General features: G+C 41.5%; 1 protein-coding gene across 3 annotated transcripts in view; it reads right to left on the bottom strand.

Moving 5' to 3' along the window:
- The window catches only part of FBXO34 (F-box protein 34), a 75,418-nt gene that overhangs the window by 10,995 nt on the left and 51,077 nt on the right, over positions 1 to 13,346 (bottom strand). Inside the window, exon 1 of one of the 3 annotated variants that reach the window (XM_046647232.1) lies at positions 13,308 to 13,330. The exons of the other annotated variants lie outside the window; for them this stretch is intronic. The gene's annotated coding sequence lies outside the window, so the exon portion shown is untranslated. Of the gene's footprint in view, positions 1 to 13,307; positions 13,331 to 13,346 lie in introns of those variants that run through there. 3 annotated transcript variants of the gene reach the window in all.

The following is a 13,346-nucleotide window of genomic DNA, read 5'->3' as shown; positions in this document are numbered from 1 at the left end:
GGATGCCTCCCAGTGCTAACAGAAGTCACTCAGTCTATGGCCTTGACTCTCAAAACAGGTTAGAAGGTAAGGCATTTCCTGTTTCTTTCTGCTTCGTTAAAGGTACAGGAATGCCAATTCCAAAAAGGAGCCATCATTTATTAGCATAATAAGAGTCACTTTTAAAGGTCAGAGGAATAAAAATAGAATAGTCCCTGAAAGAGCCCTCCCGTGCTCCCTTCAGAGGGGAAAAGTACACAGTAAATAAATTCAGTTTCTTTAAAAATGTAAAAGCGCCCAGAGAACGGCTTATGACCGGCGCCTTCACTGGACCATTACGGAGCTCCAGCAAAGTACCGCAGGTACATATAACGAAATCCTTGCTTTTTGCCAATGAGGTAACAGAGCTAAAATGCCTTTTGAAGCCCCACAGCTCGATAGTGATAGAATTAAGATTTGAATTAGATAACAGTCTCCTGGATCTGTACTTTCCTTGCTACAAAAAAACCCCATAGGAATACTAGGTTCAATTACGACACAAATAAAGTTGAACAGATGCTGTTAGAATTATTTCAAGAGTTTTATCGTTCAAATTGGGTCAGTTTTTCTTAAGTGTCAGGTAAAATCTCTACACAGAACTGTGATCAACTAAAGTAGACATATCAGCACATAAGAAGCCATACTAATCCAACTACGTAGAAACTGCTTCCACGGCCATCCAGATGGAAAAAGTGCCAGGACCAGGAGGGTCTCAACACAGGTGCAGGCGTAAGCAAAGACTCCACGAGCCCCTCAGCACTGACAGAATGCACCAGCTCAGGCAGAACAAGGTCAAAAAGACAGCATTGCTCAAACTGAGCTCCGAGAATATTGGGGGCTGACTTTTTGGGGGAGGGCGTTCACGCCTCTTTTTTTTGAGGTAACACTGCTTTATAACGTTATATAAATTTTAGGTGTGCATCACTCTATTTCCATTTCTGGGTAGACTACATTATGTTCACCACTTTCTTAACTAATACCCTCTAAAGCCATGTAATGGCAACTTTGAACTGTACCTCAGGAGGGCTGGATGGTGAGCAATACACAATTTAATGGAAAAATCCTATATTGTCTGTTAATAGATAGGGAGCAACACAGAACAGCCTTTGGAAACACATGCCTGATTTTCAAGAACTCAGTGCTCACAACTGTCGTCATTCTTAGATCTCACAATGGTATTTAAATACAGCACAGACCTGCTGCACAGTTATCTGCCATACAGATTCTCTATCATGATTAAAGACTGAAAAAGCTAAATTCCAGAATAAGGTTTATGATAAGCTTAATGGGACAACCAAGTACAATATTACAAGTTAGGAAAGTAGCCACTACTTTGCTGTTCTACTGTGATCACAACAAGCGACACCTAACACAATCTAACAATACTGCAAACACTGAACGAGTGATACTATGCAAGGTGCTATGGGTCCCCCCCTCCGCTTTTCTTGGAGTAGGGAGGAAAGGGGAGGGCTGGAGGCAGAACACTTGCTCAGGCTGTTATGAATTATTAACTAACACTTGAGGATAGAGACCAACTGAAATATTACATTGTTACATTTACCATGTTCCACTAAGCTAACCCAGTGAACAGGAGCTCACAAATTTATTTCCTATTGCTCCTGTGACAGAATGCCAACAGTCACAAAACACTGGCATGTCACTACTGCTACCAGAGCTGATGAGGCATCTACAATTTGGTAGCCCCTGCTAGAATGAACATCAAAATCCAGATGAAGCCTAACTAAGTTTAGTCCCCCCAAAATTAATATATTTTGAAAACTATATTGAGTGTTACCAAGAAAATGTTCCTCCACAGGTTCAGATATTCAGCATTTCTGTTAAAACTTTCTTGCTTATTTTTCCTATTCTAATACTTCTTACAGAAAACAAAGGAGAAGAAAACCCTTCATATAGCATTTTACTTCCTTGAGTGAGCTGATGCTTTTTTTTTACTTTGAAACCAATCATTCTTCCATATATATTTTTATATAAATTTATATATTTTTAAGGCAATAGCAATTTTTGACATCACTTGCACACGCAGTCCTTTCAAAGAACTGATCAGAGCCCTCTGACTGAAATGTAACTCAGACATAAGGATGTCATGTTTCCTAGGGAATAAATGTTAAAGATTCTAAGGTCAGCCATGAACACAGTTCAAAAATCCATTAGGTGCCAAATAACATTTGGTATGAAAAACAACAGAGCAACTACTAACTGTCCAGTCTAAATGTCACTCTGCACTGTGCCTGGCTGCCAACACTCACTCACCCCTGGGTGCGGCCTGGATCTTAAGGCAAGTACCTAACACAGCCAGCTGGACATACCACGATAGGTAACAATTTTAAAATGGCTTATCCCTCGGGAAGAACAAAAAAGAAGGTAAAAACGCAAAACTTCAGGGTAACAAATATTAAGGCACCACACAAAACAGTTTGCTTGCAGTATCAATGCAGACCAACCGGCTGGCAAATGCAGACTGTCGGAAACCCTGCTGGGGGTGGAAGGGGCAGGGTTATTCCTTCAGAAACGGGACCCATGGTGTTTACCAAAGAAACAGAGCCCAGCTGTTTAGTAATCACTCCTCCTTCCACCACATTCCTCTAGGGTCTGCTGAACCAAGACTGACGCAGCAGTCTGTGCACTGGCTGGTCGAGGTACACTTTGTTAAGAACCAGCACTTGTAAAGCAATGAGGTCTATGGTCAATAGAAAACTGAAAAAGTTGTGTACTTTGGGGCCTGTTTTTAGAGCTCATCAAAGCCAGTTTAAATACTGGAGTTAAAAATGAGTACTTGCACAGGGTAATGTGAGAAATCTACACTACAGAAAACCACCCATTAGGCACTGAGGAGCCCATACTGTCATGTGATTGGACAAAAAACACATACTCGAGTGTATGTGCTTGTATAAGACCTCTCACATAAAACTATTCCTTGAGGACACAGAAGGTCCGTCTTTATCTTTCTAACCCCACAGCCATCCCATTCTGCAGAATTTGACTAAACCTGGAATTCCTAAAGCCAAATAGGAAAGGTCATGGTTTATAACAAGGTATACAAAGGGTAAAGTTTGGGCATTTAGAAGTAGCTTTGCAGCCAGCCCAGTGACACAGTGGTTAAGTTTGGCATGCTCTGCTTAGGTGGCCCAGTGGTCGCTGGTTTGGATCCCGGGCGCAGACCTACACACCGCTCATCCAGCCATACTGTAGCAGGCGTCCCACATATAAAATAGAGGAAGATGGGCACAGATGTTAGCTCAAAGCTAATCTTCCTCAGCAAAAAGAGGAGGATTGGCAGCAGATGTTAGCTCAGGGCTAATCTTCCTCAAAAAAACAAAACAAAACAAAAACCAACTACTTTTGTGTAAACCCAGAATCCAAAAAGAAGTCAGGGAGAAAAAGAGCCCTTATAAATCCTATCCTCTAGAAATTCCTGGATGTGAGTAGGCATTTACTTAACATAGTTGTAACCATATTGTACATACAATGTTGTACTTTTTATTACATGGCCTTCGAACCGATCAACTGTTAAGTGTGTAAGTACCAGAACTAATTAAACCATTCCCTCCAACCCTGGCCATTACAACATAACATCTTCACAGATACAATCTTTTATGCATTTAAAGGTATGTCCGTAGAAGATTCCCCAAAAGAGGAATTCTTGAGTCAGAGTGTGAGTAGACGAAAATTAAGCGAGAACAGAATAATCTGGCTTCATTCTAGAATAAGAGCAGCTCTACTAGCTCTAAAATGTTTATTGTGTGCCAAACAGGCACTGTTCTAAGCTCACAATCCCCCCCAAAACCTAATTATACTCTTATTATCTCCAATATTATACTCTTACTATCTTCATCTGTAGATGAAGAGATCAAAGCAGAATGTGGTTAAGGAAGTTGCCAAGCTCACACAGCAAGCACATCAAGAAGCTGGATGTGCCCGCCAGCAGGAGCCCAAGGCCACACGCCTGCTACCACACTACACGACGAGGGAGGGAGCAGACAACGAACATATGAGGAGGTACTCCTTTAGCAAGCTTATTCTCAAAGTCATAAACGAAGACTGAGAAGTCTAACCATGAAAAGAAGCAGAATTCTGGCTGTAGGTTCAATTTTGGATGCTTTGAGTTTGATACCTTACTTAAAATCAATCGATTCGTTTACCAAATAATTAACCTCCCGGGGGCTTCAGCATGAACAAAACTGATGGAATTCCTGCCCTCGTGGCAAACCTGAGAAACATACATTGATGCCTTAGCCTTCATTCATTTCCAAATCTAAAAGTTTCCAATGTATGGAATCAAGTTAAGCGTCACTGGAAACATTCAAATTTTATTTTTGGCACAGAAAAACTTCAAAAATTGAATGTAAGTATGACAGTGTGGAGCAGATGCCTGAGGACAGATGACATTATCAGAGAATAAGGCTTGGCTGGAATGACTGTGCAGAACACATGCAGGCGAACACACACAGCTGCTGTCCTGGTGTTGATTTATAGCACACTTACTTACAAAAGTTAGTTCCATGAAATGAGAAATGTTAGAGGATAGAATGATATTAAAATACAACCACAGACAAATGGGAAACTGTAAAATGATAAATCAATAAAGAATAAGACCAATAAGAATAGGAATTAATTGGGGCCGACTCTGTGGCCGAGAGGTTAAGTTCACGCACTCCGCTTCGGCAGCCCACGGTTTTGCTGGTTCGAATCCTGGGCACAGACATGGCACTGCTTGTCAAGCCATGCTGAGGCGGCATCCCACATGCCACAACTAGAAGGACCCACAACTAAAAATACAGAGCTATCTACTGGGGCTTTGAAAGAACAAGGAAAAATAAAATCTTTAAAAAAAAAAAGAATAGGAATTAATATTAATATCTGTTATATCCAGATTTCCTAGGTCCTACCATCTCTTTCTGGTACTAGACTGTGTGAAGCTATATATAACACTTCATCATTTCCCCAAAAATGTACTAAGGCAAAGAGAAACAGTTACTCTGTTATACTTTCTACTGTCACTCAACCTCCACTTCCATCATGAGTGTACTGGTTTGCTAGGGCTGCCATACAAAATGCCACAGACTGGGTGATTTGAACAACAGAAGTTACTTCTCACAGTTTCAGAGGCTGGAAGTCCAAGATCAAGGCATCTGCAGGTTTGGTTTTTTCTGAGGCCTCTCTCCTTGGCGTGCAGACGACCTTGTGTCCTCACATGGTCTTTCCTCTGCACACACAGGCACACATGTCCCTGGTGTCTCTCTTGCATGTTCAAATTTCCTCTTCTTCTAAGGAGCCAGTTAGATTCAATTAGGGCCCACCCTATCTACCTCCTTTTAACTTAATCACCTTTAAAGGCCGCCTCTGCAGATTCAGTCACTTTCTGAGGTACTGTGGGGGTTAGGACCTCACTCCATGAAGGAGGGGAGGCTGAATTGTATTCAGTAGGGTAAAATGTAAACAATGGGGTAAAATGCAAGAACTCGCAGGTTAAAGTTTGATGTTTTAAGATCACATAAAAGAAAAGCAAGCGATTTCGATTAGATCTCTACATAATCCAAGTTGGCTCAAGAGAACACTTCAAATGATTCAAGAGCTCACTGCTCCAATAATAAACAGCTGGACAATCTTCTAACTTTCTGCCAAATACGTCAGGAAGGGAGAAAGCATCCTCATTCTTATTAAAATCTCATTTATACAGCGTACGGTGGTTCTTAACCTTTTCTGCAGTCACTAAGCCCTTTGAAGGGCTGATGAAAGCAAAGGGCCCCTCCTCAGGAAAGTGAGGAGAAACGGCAGGTGGCTACAAAGTGTGGCACCATCGGCTCAGGAGACACACACCACCTCCCTAAGGCATCAGGGTCCGTGGACTCAGGTTCAACAGCACTCGCCTAAAGGTCCACTGATTATCTAAATTAAAAATTAAGTCTGTCCAAAAACAGAACGAAATACTTGAAGTTGAGATTATCTTGAAAAATAGAGGGATTTGCAGTAACCATGTTTACATTAGCTACTTCCAGTCCTTTGGGAAGTAGTTAAATGATTAACCAAATAATATCAGAATAGATTTTAATCCTACTAGCCAACACTAAAGGTGAGGAAAGGACAGAAGAGGGAAGAAATATTATTTCAGAAGATCTAAGAAACCTATTGCAATTCGGCACAAAATCCCAGAATAAAAAAGAGAAAACAATAGGTAGGAATCACTAGCAGGTTTCTTGTTAACTGAAAGAAGACCCATTATTTTCTACCTACCAAACTCATAGCCAGCAGAGATAATGTTACGTTGTGGAATTTTTAAAGCTGGCTTGTATTCTACTCTCTCCAGGCATAGGTGCTCCCTGACTCCTCAAAAAGCAGCTCTGGATCCGTTCCGACGATTGGGCAAAAAAGAAACTTATGTAGGATTCTACTACTCTACTGAGGGAACTCTGGATAACAGCACTAAGATGGAAGCTCTCCACAACAGGGACCCTTGTTTGCCTGGTTTTCCACTGTTGCTCTGCAGCCTCACTTGCAAAAATGTTTGCTGAATTGGAATGAATGACATATTTTAGATGCGACACTAGAACCTGGAAAACGGGATGCGACGTAACATCCATCTCTGCTGTAAAAGCACCCCCTCTGGATCGCTGCAGCTGGGCTGGACCCAATGAGGTATTAGATGAAGGCCCAGAAAAGAACCTGTTACTCCTTAAAGAGATTTACTATACCTTATTTTCTAAAGAGTTACATAAAACCAACTTGAAGAAGCATCTGACAAACCGCTAAAAAACTTAAATCTCCTGATCTATTATTTTAATTTCTCTTCTATGTCCATTTACACAAAAGTCCAAGTTCATCTGGAAAGCAGAAACAAAATCCTCGAAAGAGAAGTGAAAATCAGGTTTATTCCATTGCAGACATATCTGAACAATAAATTCAACCACACTCAATAGCTTTGAGTAGGAAGCGAGTCTGCTCACCTCCAGAGTGCTGACCTTGACCAAGATCTGAAGAGAGGAAAGGAGAATGGCAATGAGTGTAGGAGGGGAAAGAAGTTAACTGTCTGGTCACTTTCAGATTTACCGAGGAAATCTCCCATGAACCCCGCCCGATTCTTCTTGCAGGCGGCGAGGAGCTGGTCAGGCCACTGGGCCTTAGACCACTTTCTAGGCCCCCAGCTTCAGCTGCTCGCTTTACAGGAAACACCAATGAGGAGACTTTTCTTCCTAAACAAATTCCTTCCAGAAACAAACAAAAATATTGTCACATTATAACTATTTATTAGAGGACCAACTGGAAGGTCCTCAAAGACACCACGTGGGCCTCAGATCCCTTTGGATAGTACTCAAATGTAAAATGTACCAATTATGAAATGGCACTTGCTGTAAACTAGAAAACCGAACAAAATCACTTCTCTTCCAAGCCTCCCTGCTACAATTTTGTTTAAAAACTACACAATTTCGAAACCGAAGTCTTCAATAAGTAACACCAGAGCTAACTGTACTGAGTAGATAGATTTTAAAGACTTTAATTTTTCCTTTTTCTCCCGAAAGCCCCCCGATACGTAGTTGAATATTTAGTGGTGGGTCCTTCTAGTTGTGGCATGTGGGACGCTGCCTCACCGTGGCCTGACGAGCGGTGCCTTGTCCACACCCAGGATCTGAACCAGCGAAACCCTGGGCCGCGGAAGCAGAGCCTAAGAATTTAACCACTCGGCCATGGGCCGACCCCTAAGCAGATATATAGATTTTTTTTTTTTTTTTTGAGGAAGATTAGCCCTGAGCTAACTGCTGCCAGTTCTCCTCTTTTTGCTGAGGAAGCCTGGCCCTGAGCTAACATCCATGCCCATCTTCCTCTACTTTATATGTGGGACGCCTGCCACAGCATGGCTTGACAAGCGGTGCCATGTCTGCACCCAGGATCCAAACCGGCGAACTCCGGGCGCCCAAAGCAGAACATGCAAACCTAACCGCTGCGCCACCAGGCCAGCCCCAAAGCAGATATATTTTAGACTTTATTGTTCCCGGTTCCAAGTGAAGCCTAGAAATGATTTTTAGAAAAATAAGCACATAAGCTCATTTAAAAAATAACTTAAATAAGCAAGTAAGACTTTAAAATAGCAATTTATATTCCACAAGTAGGGAAGTACACATTAATTCGAATGCATATTTATCCCCAATAAGTATTTCTAGCTGGGAAACAACCACCAGTGAGCCCTGCAAGACAACTTCCTGACTAGATGAACTCTGTGGGTCTGAAGTCATTCTGCGTGATCAGCTACCCTACAGTAGTTTGCACATCTCAATACCAAATCATGTACTATACTTTAATCACTGCTACAAAGTCAGAGAGACAATACTGATTCAAAATAAAATACACATAAAGCTATTAAATGCCTTAAAGAAAAATTTCCTGATAGGTTTTGATTCCAAATAAATGGAAGGAGTGATTGAAATAGATATCAACACGTTCCAACTTTTACTGAGTTAATGGATCTAGGCATTGATCATCAGTAGCTGCTAACATCACAAAATTGAAAAACACGACCAGATATAATAAGCTCCTGATCGGGGAAAAAAACACACACACACACAAAATCTATTCTAATCTGGTCAATCCTTTACAGCCAGCTACCAATTTACAGGAAACAAAGGAGACAGAGAAATAGGTTAAACACCCGAGGGATACAAAACAGAAGACTCTAGATTGCAGGGAAACTACAGAACAAAATAAGGCTGGTTTCTTCAAGCAGACTCCAAGTTAGAGAGAAAGACAGAGAGATGCGGGAGCCTATATACTAAGAGACTTCAGAAACTAACCAACTAAATATGTGGGTCCTGAGTCAAACAGACACACCGTAAAAATTAATATATATGTGTATGCATATATGTCTTTTTAAGTTCTCTTCTCTTAGATATTCATCCTAAAGTCTTTTTAGATTAAATGATATGATGTCAGATTTTCTTCAAAACAACAGGGAAAGAAGAAATGGCTAGGAGTCTAGATCAAACAACATTGGCCATGAGACAATCAATTGTTGAACTGAGTAATGGCTAAGTGGGGGTTTAACATTCTACTATTTCTATATTTTTGTACATAATTACTGGTCTTTAAAAAGGAGCAACAAACCAATGGAAGCATTTGGAAAACAGTGGATGAGTGAGCCTCGACACATCCATTATGCACACGTTGCGGAGCCGCGTGCACGCTGATGTGGGGGGAGGCAACTGGGCTCCAGCGGCTCCCGGGGAAGGCAGCTCTGTGGGCCTCACCGGAATTCCCTCTCCACCTGGCCCCACAACGACCTATGCACCACTTCTTCCTGGTTCAGACACTGGGCACCAGCCCTACTCCACACCCATTACTGAAAACTGAACAGGAAGTAAATTAGAAAGCAACAAAAAGGATAAAATGGAAATGGAGACAAGCACACAGGCAGTCAAACAAAAAAGAACTGAAAGACAACAGCAGTCAAGACCAATCAATCCATTTCTTAATTAAACAGAAATGGCTTTCAATTCCTCATTCTGTAACCTAAATGAGCAGTCTAATACCTGAATCTGCCTTAAGTGCACTTAACTTTTATAACTTTAAATATAAATTAAACGTTTAAATAAATGCATAGGAAATTTTGCTATTTAAAGAGATCTAATTGTAAATCCTTTTATAACAATAGTCACTCCCCACATGCACCCATGGGAAAGAGGGAAATGACAGTATTAATATTAAAATATTAATTTTTTGAGGAAGATTAGCCCTGAGCTAACTACTGCCAATCCTCCTCTTTTTGCTGAGGAAGACTCGCCCTGCGCTAACATCTATGACCATCTTCCTCCACTTTATATGTGGGATGCCTACCACAGCATGGCTTTTGCCAAGTGGTGCCATGTCCACACCCAGGATCCGAACCGGGGAACCCCGGGCCGCCAAGAAGCAGAACGTGTGAACTTAACTGCTGCACCACTGGGCCGGCCCCTAAACTATTAATATTAATAATAATGTAGCCACTGGTATTTATTGAGCACTTAAATTATACATGATTCTAAAGAGCTTGATTATGTATGTATATGAACTAATTTCATCTTCAGGACAACTCTGAGATACATACAATTATTATTATTATGCCCATTTCACAAAGGTGAAAACTGACCATTTAAAGTGTAATGAATATTTTAAATGACTGATTATACAAGCACCAGTTCATCTTAGAATTCTAAGTGATGGGTCGCTTTTTAAAAATGTACTTGATAGGATTTTAAATGAAGCCGTGTGTGTATACACACACTTATTTATGTAACAGTTAACAGTAGAGCCACCAAATCAGCTGTACAGAGGTTCCTAATTACAACTACAGTGTATTTATTATATTTTCTAAACCCTCAAAATCACAGGGGTTCTCCATTCTTTAAAAGGAAAAATAAGTCACAGACTAAAGTCACTTCAAGTTCATTTTAATAGAAATGTTTCCCTTTGCCCAGGAAATTACCAAAGACCCAGAGATAATTGAACATGCACAGATCCAAGCTGAAGAAAAAGCCAAAAGGAAAGCATTCCATACCATCAGCTACTTAAGGGCAGGAAGGATTCTAGAATAGCATCCTAGTCTCCTACATCTTTATCAATCTGGCCTCCAAATAAAGCAGGAGATAATAATGCTGAGAGACCCCTTTGACTAGAACACCTCCACTTCACTGTCACACAGCCTACTAGCGGATCCACCTAACAGGCTGGGTGGGAAACCCAGTGTGACAGGGCAATCGTCGCCCTCCGGGGACCATTTCTTAAGCTCAGTTCCCTAACTCCCACCCCACCTCCCACAAGGACAAGTCTGTTCTACCACATGACTTCCTTATTTCTCTACCAAGCCTCAACACCCTCTCAGTCATCAAAGGTTGATAACTTAGCACAGCGGTTCTCAATCTTTTTTGGACCCTGGACCCTTTTCAGAGTCTCAGAAAAGGTTTCAGAGTTCTCTGCCCCAGAAAAATGCCAGAGTACACGTAAACAATTTTGTATAGAACTCTGGGCGTCTGATTAATAGCTCCTGCCTTAGTCCCTCCTTCTGTTTTTCCCTGCACCTTCATAGTGGACATTTGACCTTTCTTCCCTACCTGTTAACATCTTTATCGTTCTTTACCCATCAGAACTGAAACTGCTTACACAACTGGGCCCCTCCCTGCCAAGGCCTCATCCACTGCCCCACCCCCACCATCGATATTACGGAACGGCTTACCATATGCCTCTGAATTCCCAGAGCTGGGCTTCCCTTGAGACACGTACCGCGGTCTACCCTGTCTTCATCTCCCCTCCTACACTGTAAACTCCTGAACAGTATGCATCCCCTCACTCCTTTCTGTATCGCACACAGAACACGCAGCAAAATGCCTCCCTCGTGCCTGGCAAGTATTCGTTAGAGCGAGTCCATGTCCAACCTAAGGACTTGAAAGAAACCAGCCAATCAGCAAGAATCTCTTAAGTGGGACATTGTGAGTGTCTGACTAATCAATACTTGGGCAGCCCAGGAAGTCGATGCAGGCAAGCACCTCCACCCATGGTTCCTGATCTAGCGCCCTGCTCTCTCACAGAGGGGAGGTGGATGAGGTGGAGGCACAGAGGACGCGCTCCAGGCCACGGGCACTTTTAATCTGTGTTACTTTTCTGCAAAGCAGAAAGTAGTTTGGCTTGAGTAGCAGCTTTTTTCCCCAGCGCTCTAGTTGCCTAAAACATTCCTATGCAATATCAGATTTTCAAGAAAATTCTACTCACCAACCATGTGCAAACACACGCTTCCGCAATAAAATTATTTAACCTAATACTGTCAGTTTAACTAGAGTAAAAACAGCTTTCATACTTTCCCGTTGCTAATTACCTCCAGGACAGAACAGTCTGGATCTGCAGGCTTTCAGCTATGAGTTAGGCAACCTCCCTCTCATTCTGAAAGCCCCAAACCACATCCTTTAAATACTAAAACACACAGACACTAAATCCCAAAAAGAAACACTGTACAGTCTCCCCAGGATTCTTTACTATATTAAACACAGCTGTCTAGGGTCATGTTTACATGGATTTAAAAAAAAGCCAAACCAACATCAGCACTAACAAAATTTCTGACAAACAGGCTCCTCTACACCCAACTAGAAAGGAAGAGAACATGGAGTTTAAAAATATTTCCATCTTTAAGGGCCATAAAAACATAAACTATGTCCTATTATCATGTTTTAGTTATTTCTGTATAACAGTTATATATATATATTTTTAAAGCCACAATGCTTTATTACTTTAACAGAAAATTCTAACTTCCCTGGTTCTAAATTAATTATAAAGTATGCAGAGTTCATACCCAGAACTCTTAGGTACTTCAAATTATTAACAAACCAAACCACGAAGGAGAATCTGATACCCAAGATCAGATTTCAGAGCTGGCTTAATAGATGGTGAAACTCTACATGTCAGACAAAAAAGCCAACCGTGGTAGGAGGTAGAAACGATACAGAGCGCTCTCACCCAAAATTTCTACAACTAAGCCCATTCCTCTTTCCTACTGCAAATCTTTCAGAAAAATACTATTAGTACAAATAAAGTAACTAATCATAATTCACAAACTACTGGAATTTATGACGTGTGGGTTCAACTCTTCCTTTCCATCCTCAAAGCAGGATCCTACTCCCTAGGCAAGGTGGCCCTGTAGCTAACAAACCACAGCTCACTGGAAAAAGATAACAAACATCTTTCTTAAACATAACAGCACCTGAGCTGTAAGGAATGCTTTCTATCTACAAAGCACTTTCACAAATGTTTCATTTGGCCTTCTTTCTGTTCCTCAGCTCATTTGCATCTTGGGGCCTTTGTACCAGCTGCTCCTCCTTTCTCCCCAATCTCTGCATGCCTATCCTATTCCCCTTGTGGTCCTCAGGTCACCACAAACCTCATATCCCTCAATGTTTCTGTACCCCAAAGTTTGCAATCATTGTGCCAAAAAGGCAATAAAAACTCAAAGTGAAACATGCTCAAGATCACAGTAGTGATGTAGCCATTCCTTCAAAGGTCAACATTTTCTGATACAGGAAAAATTCAAAACACACCACATTTTAAGTTATAAAACATAAACAGAGGGACACACCACATTCTCTCCATGAAAACACTCTACAATGTCTTACTGCAGGAACTGAGACGTAGGCCCCTATTGTATTAAACACTTCCCTCCCAGTTTTAGAAAGCAAAGTAGAAGGCAACTGGAGAAACAGCTTTGTATCCAAAAAGCCTTCGACAGTGATCAGCAGAGAACTCAACGTTACCTAGAGACAAACCTGAAGCTCGCCTGCAGCCCCTGGGCTCTCACGGAGCTG

This window comes from Equus quagga, chromosome 20 (genome assembly GCF_021613505.1).
Source record: "Equus quagga isolate Etosha38 chromosome 20, UCLA_HA_Equagga_1.0, whole genome shotgun sequence".
Lineage (NCBI taxonomy): Eukaryota > Metazoa > Chordata > Mammalia > Perissodactyla > Equidae > Equus > Equus quagga.
This window is presented reverse-complemented; position numbering and strand designations above follow the sequence as displayed.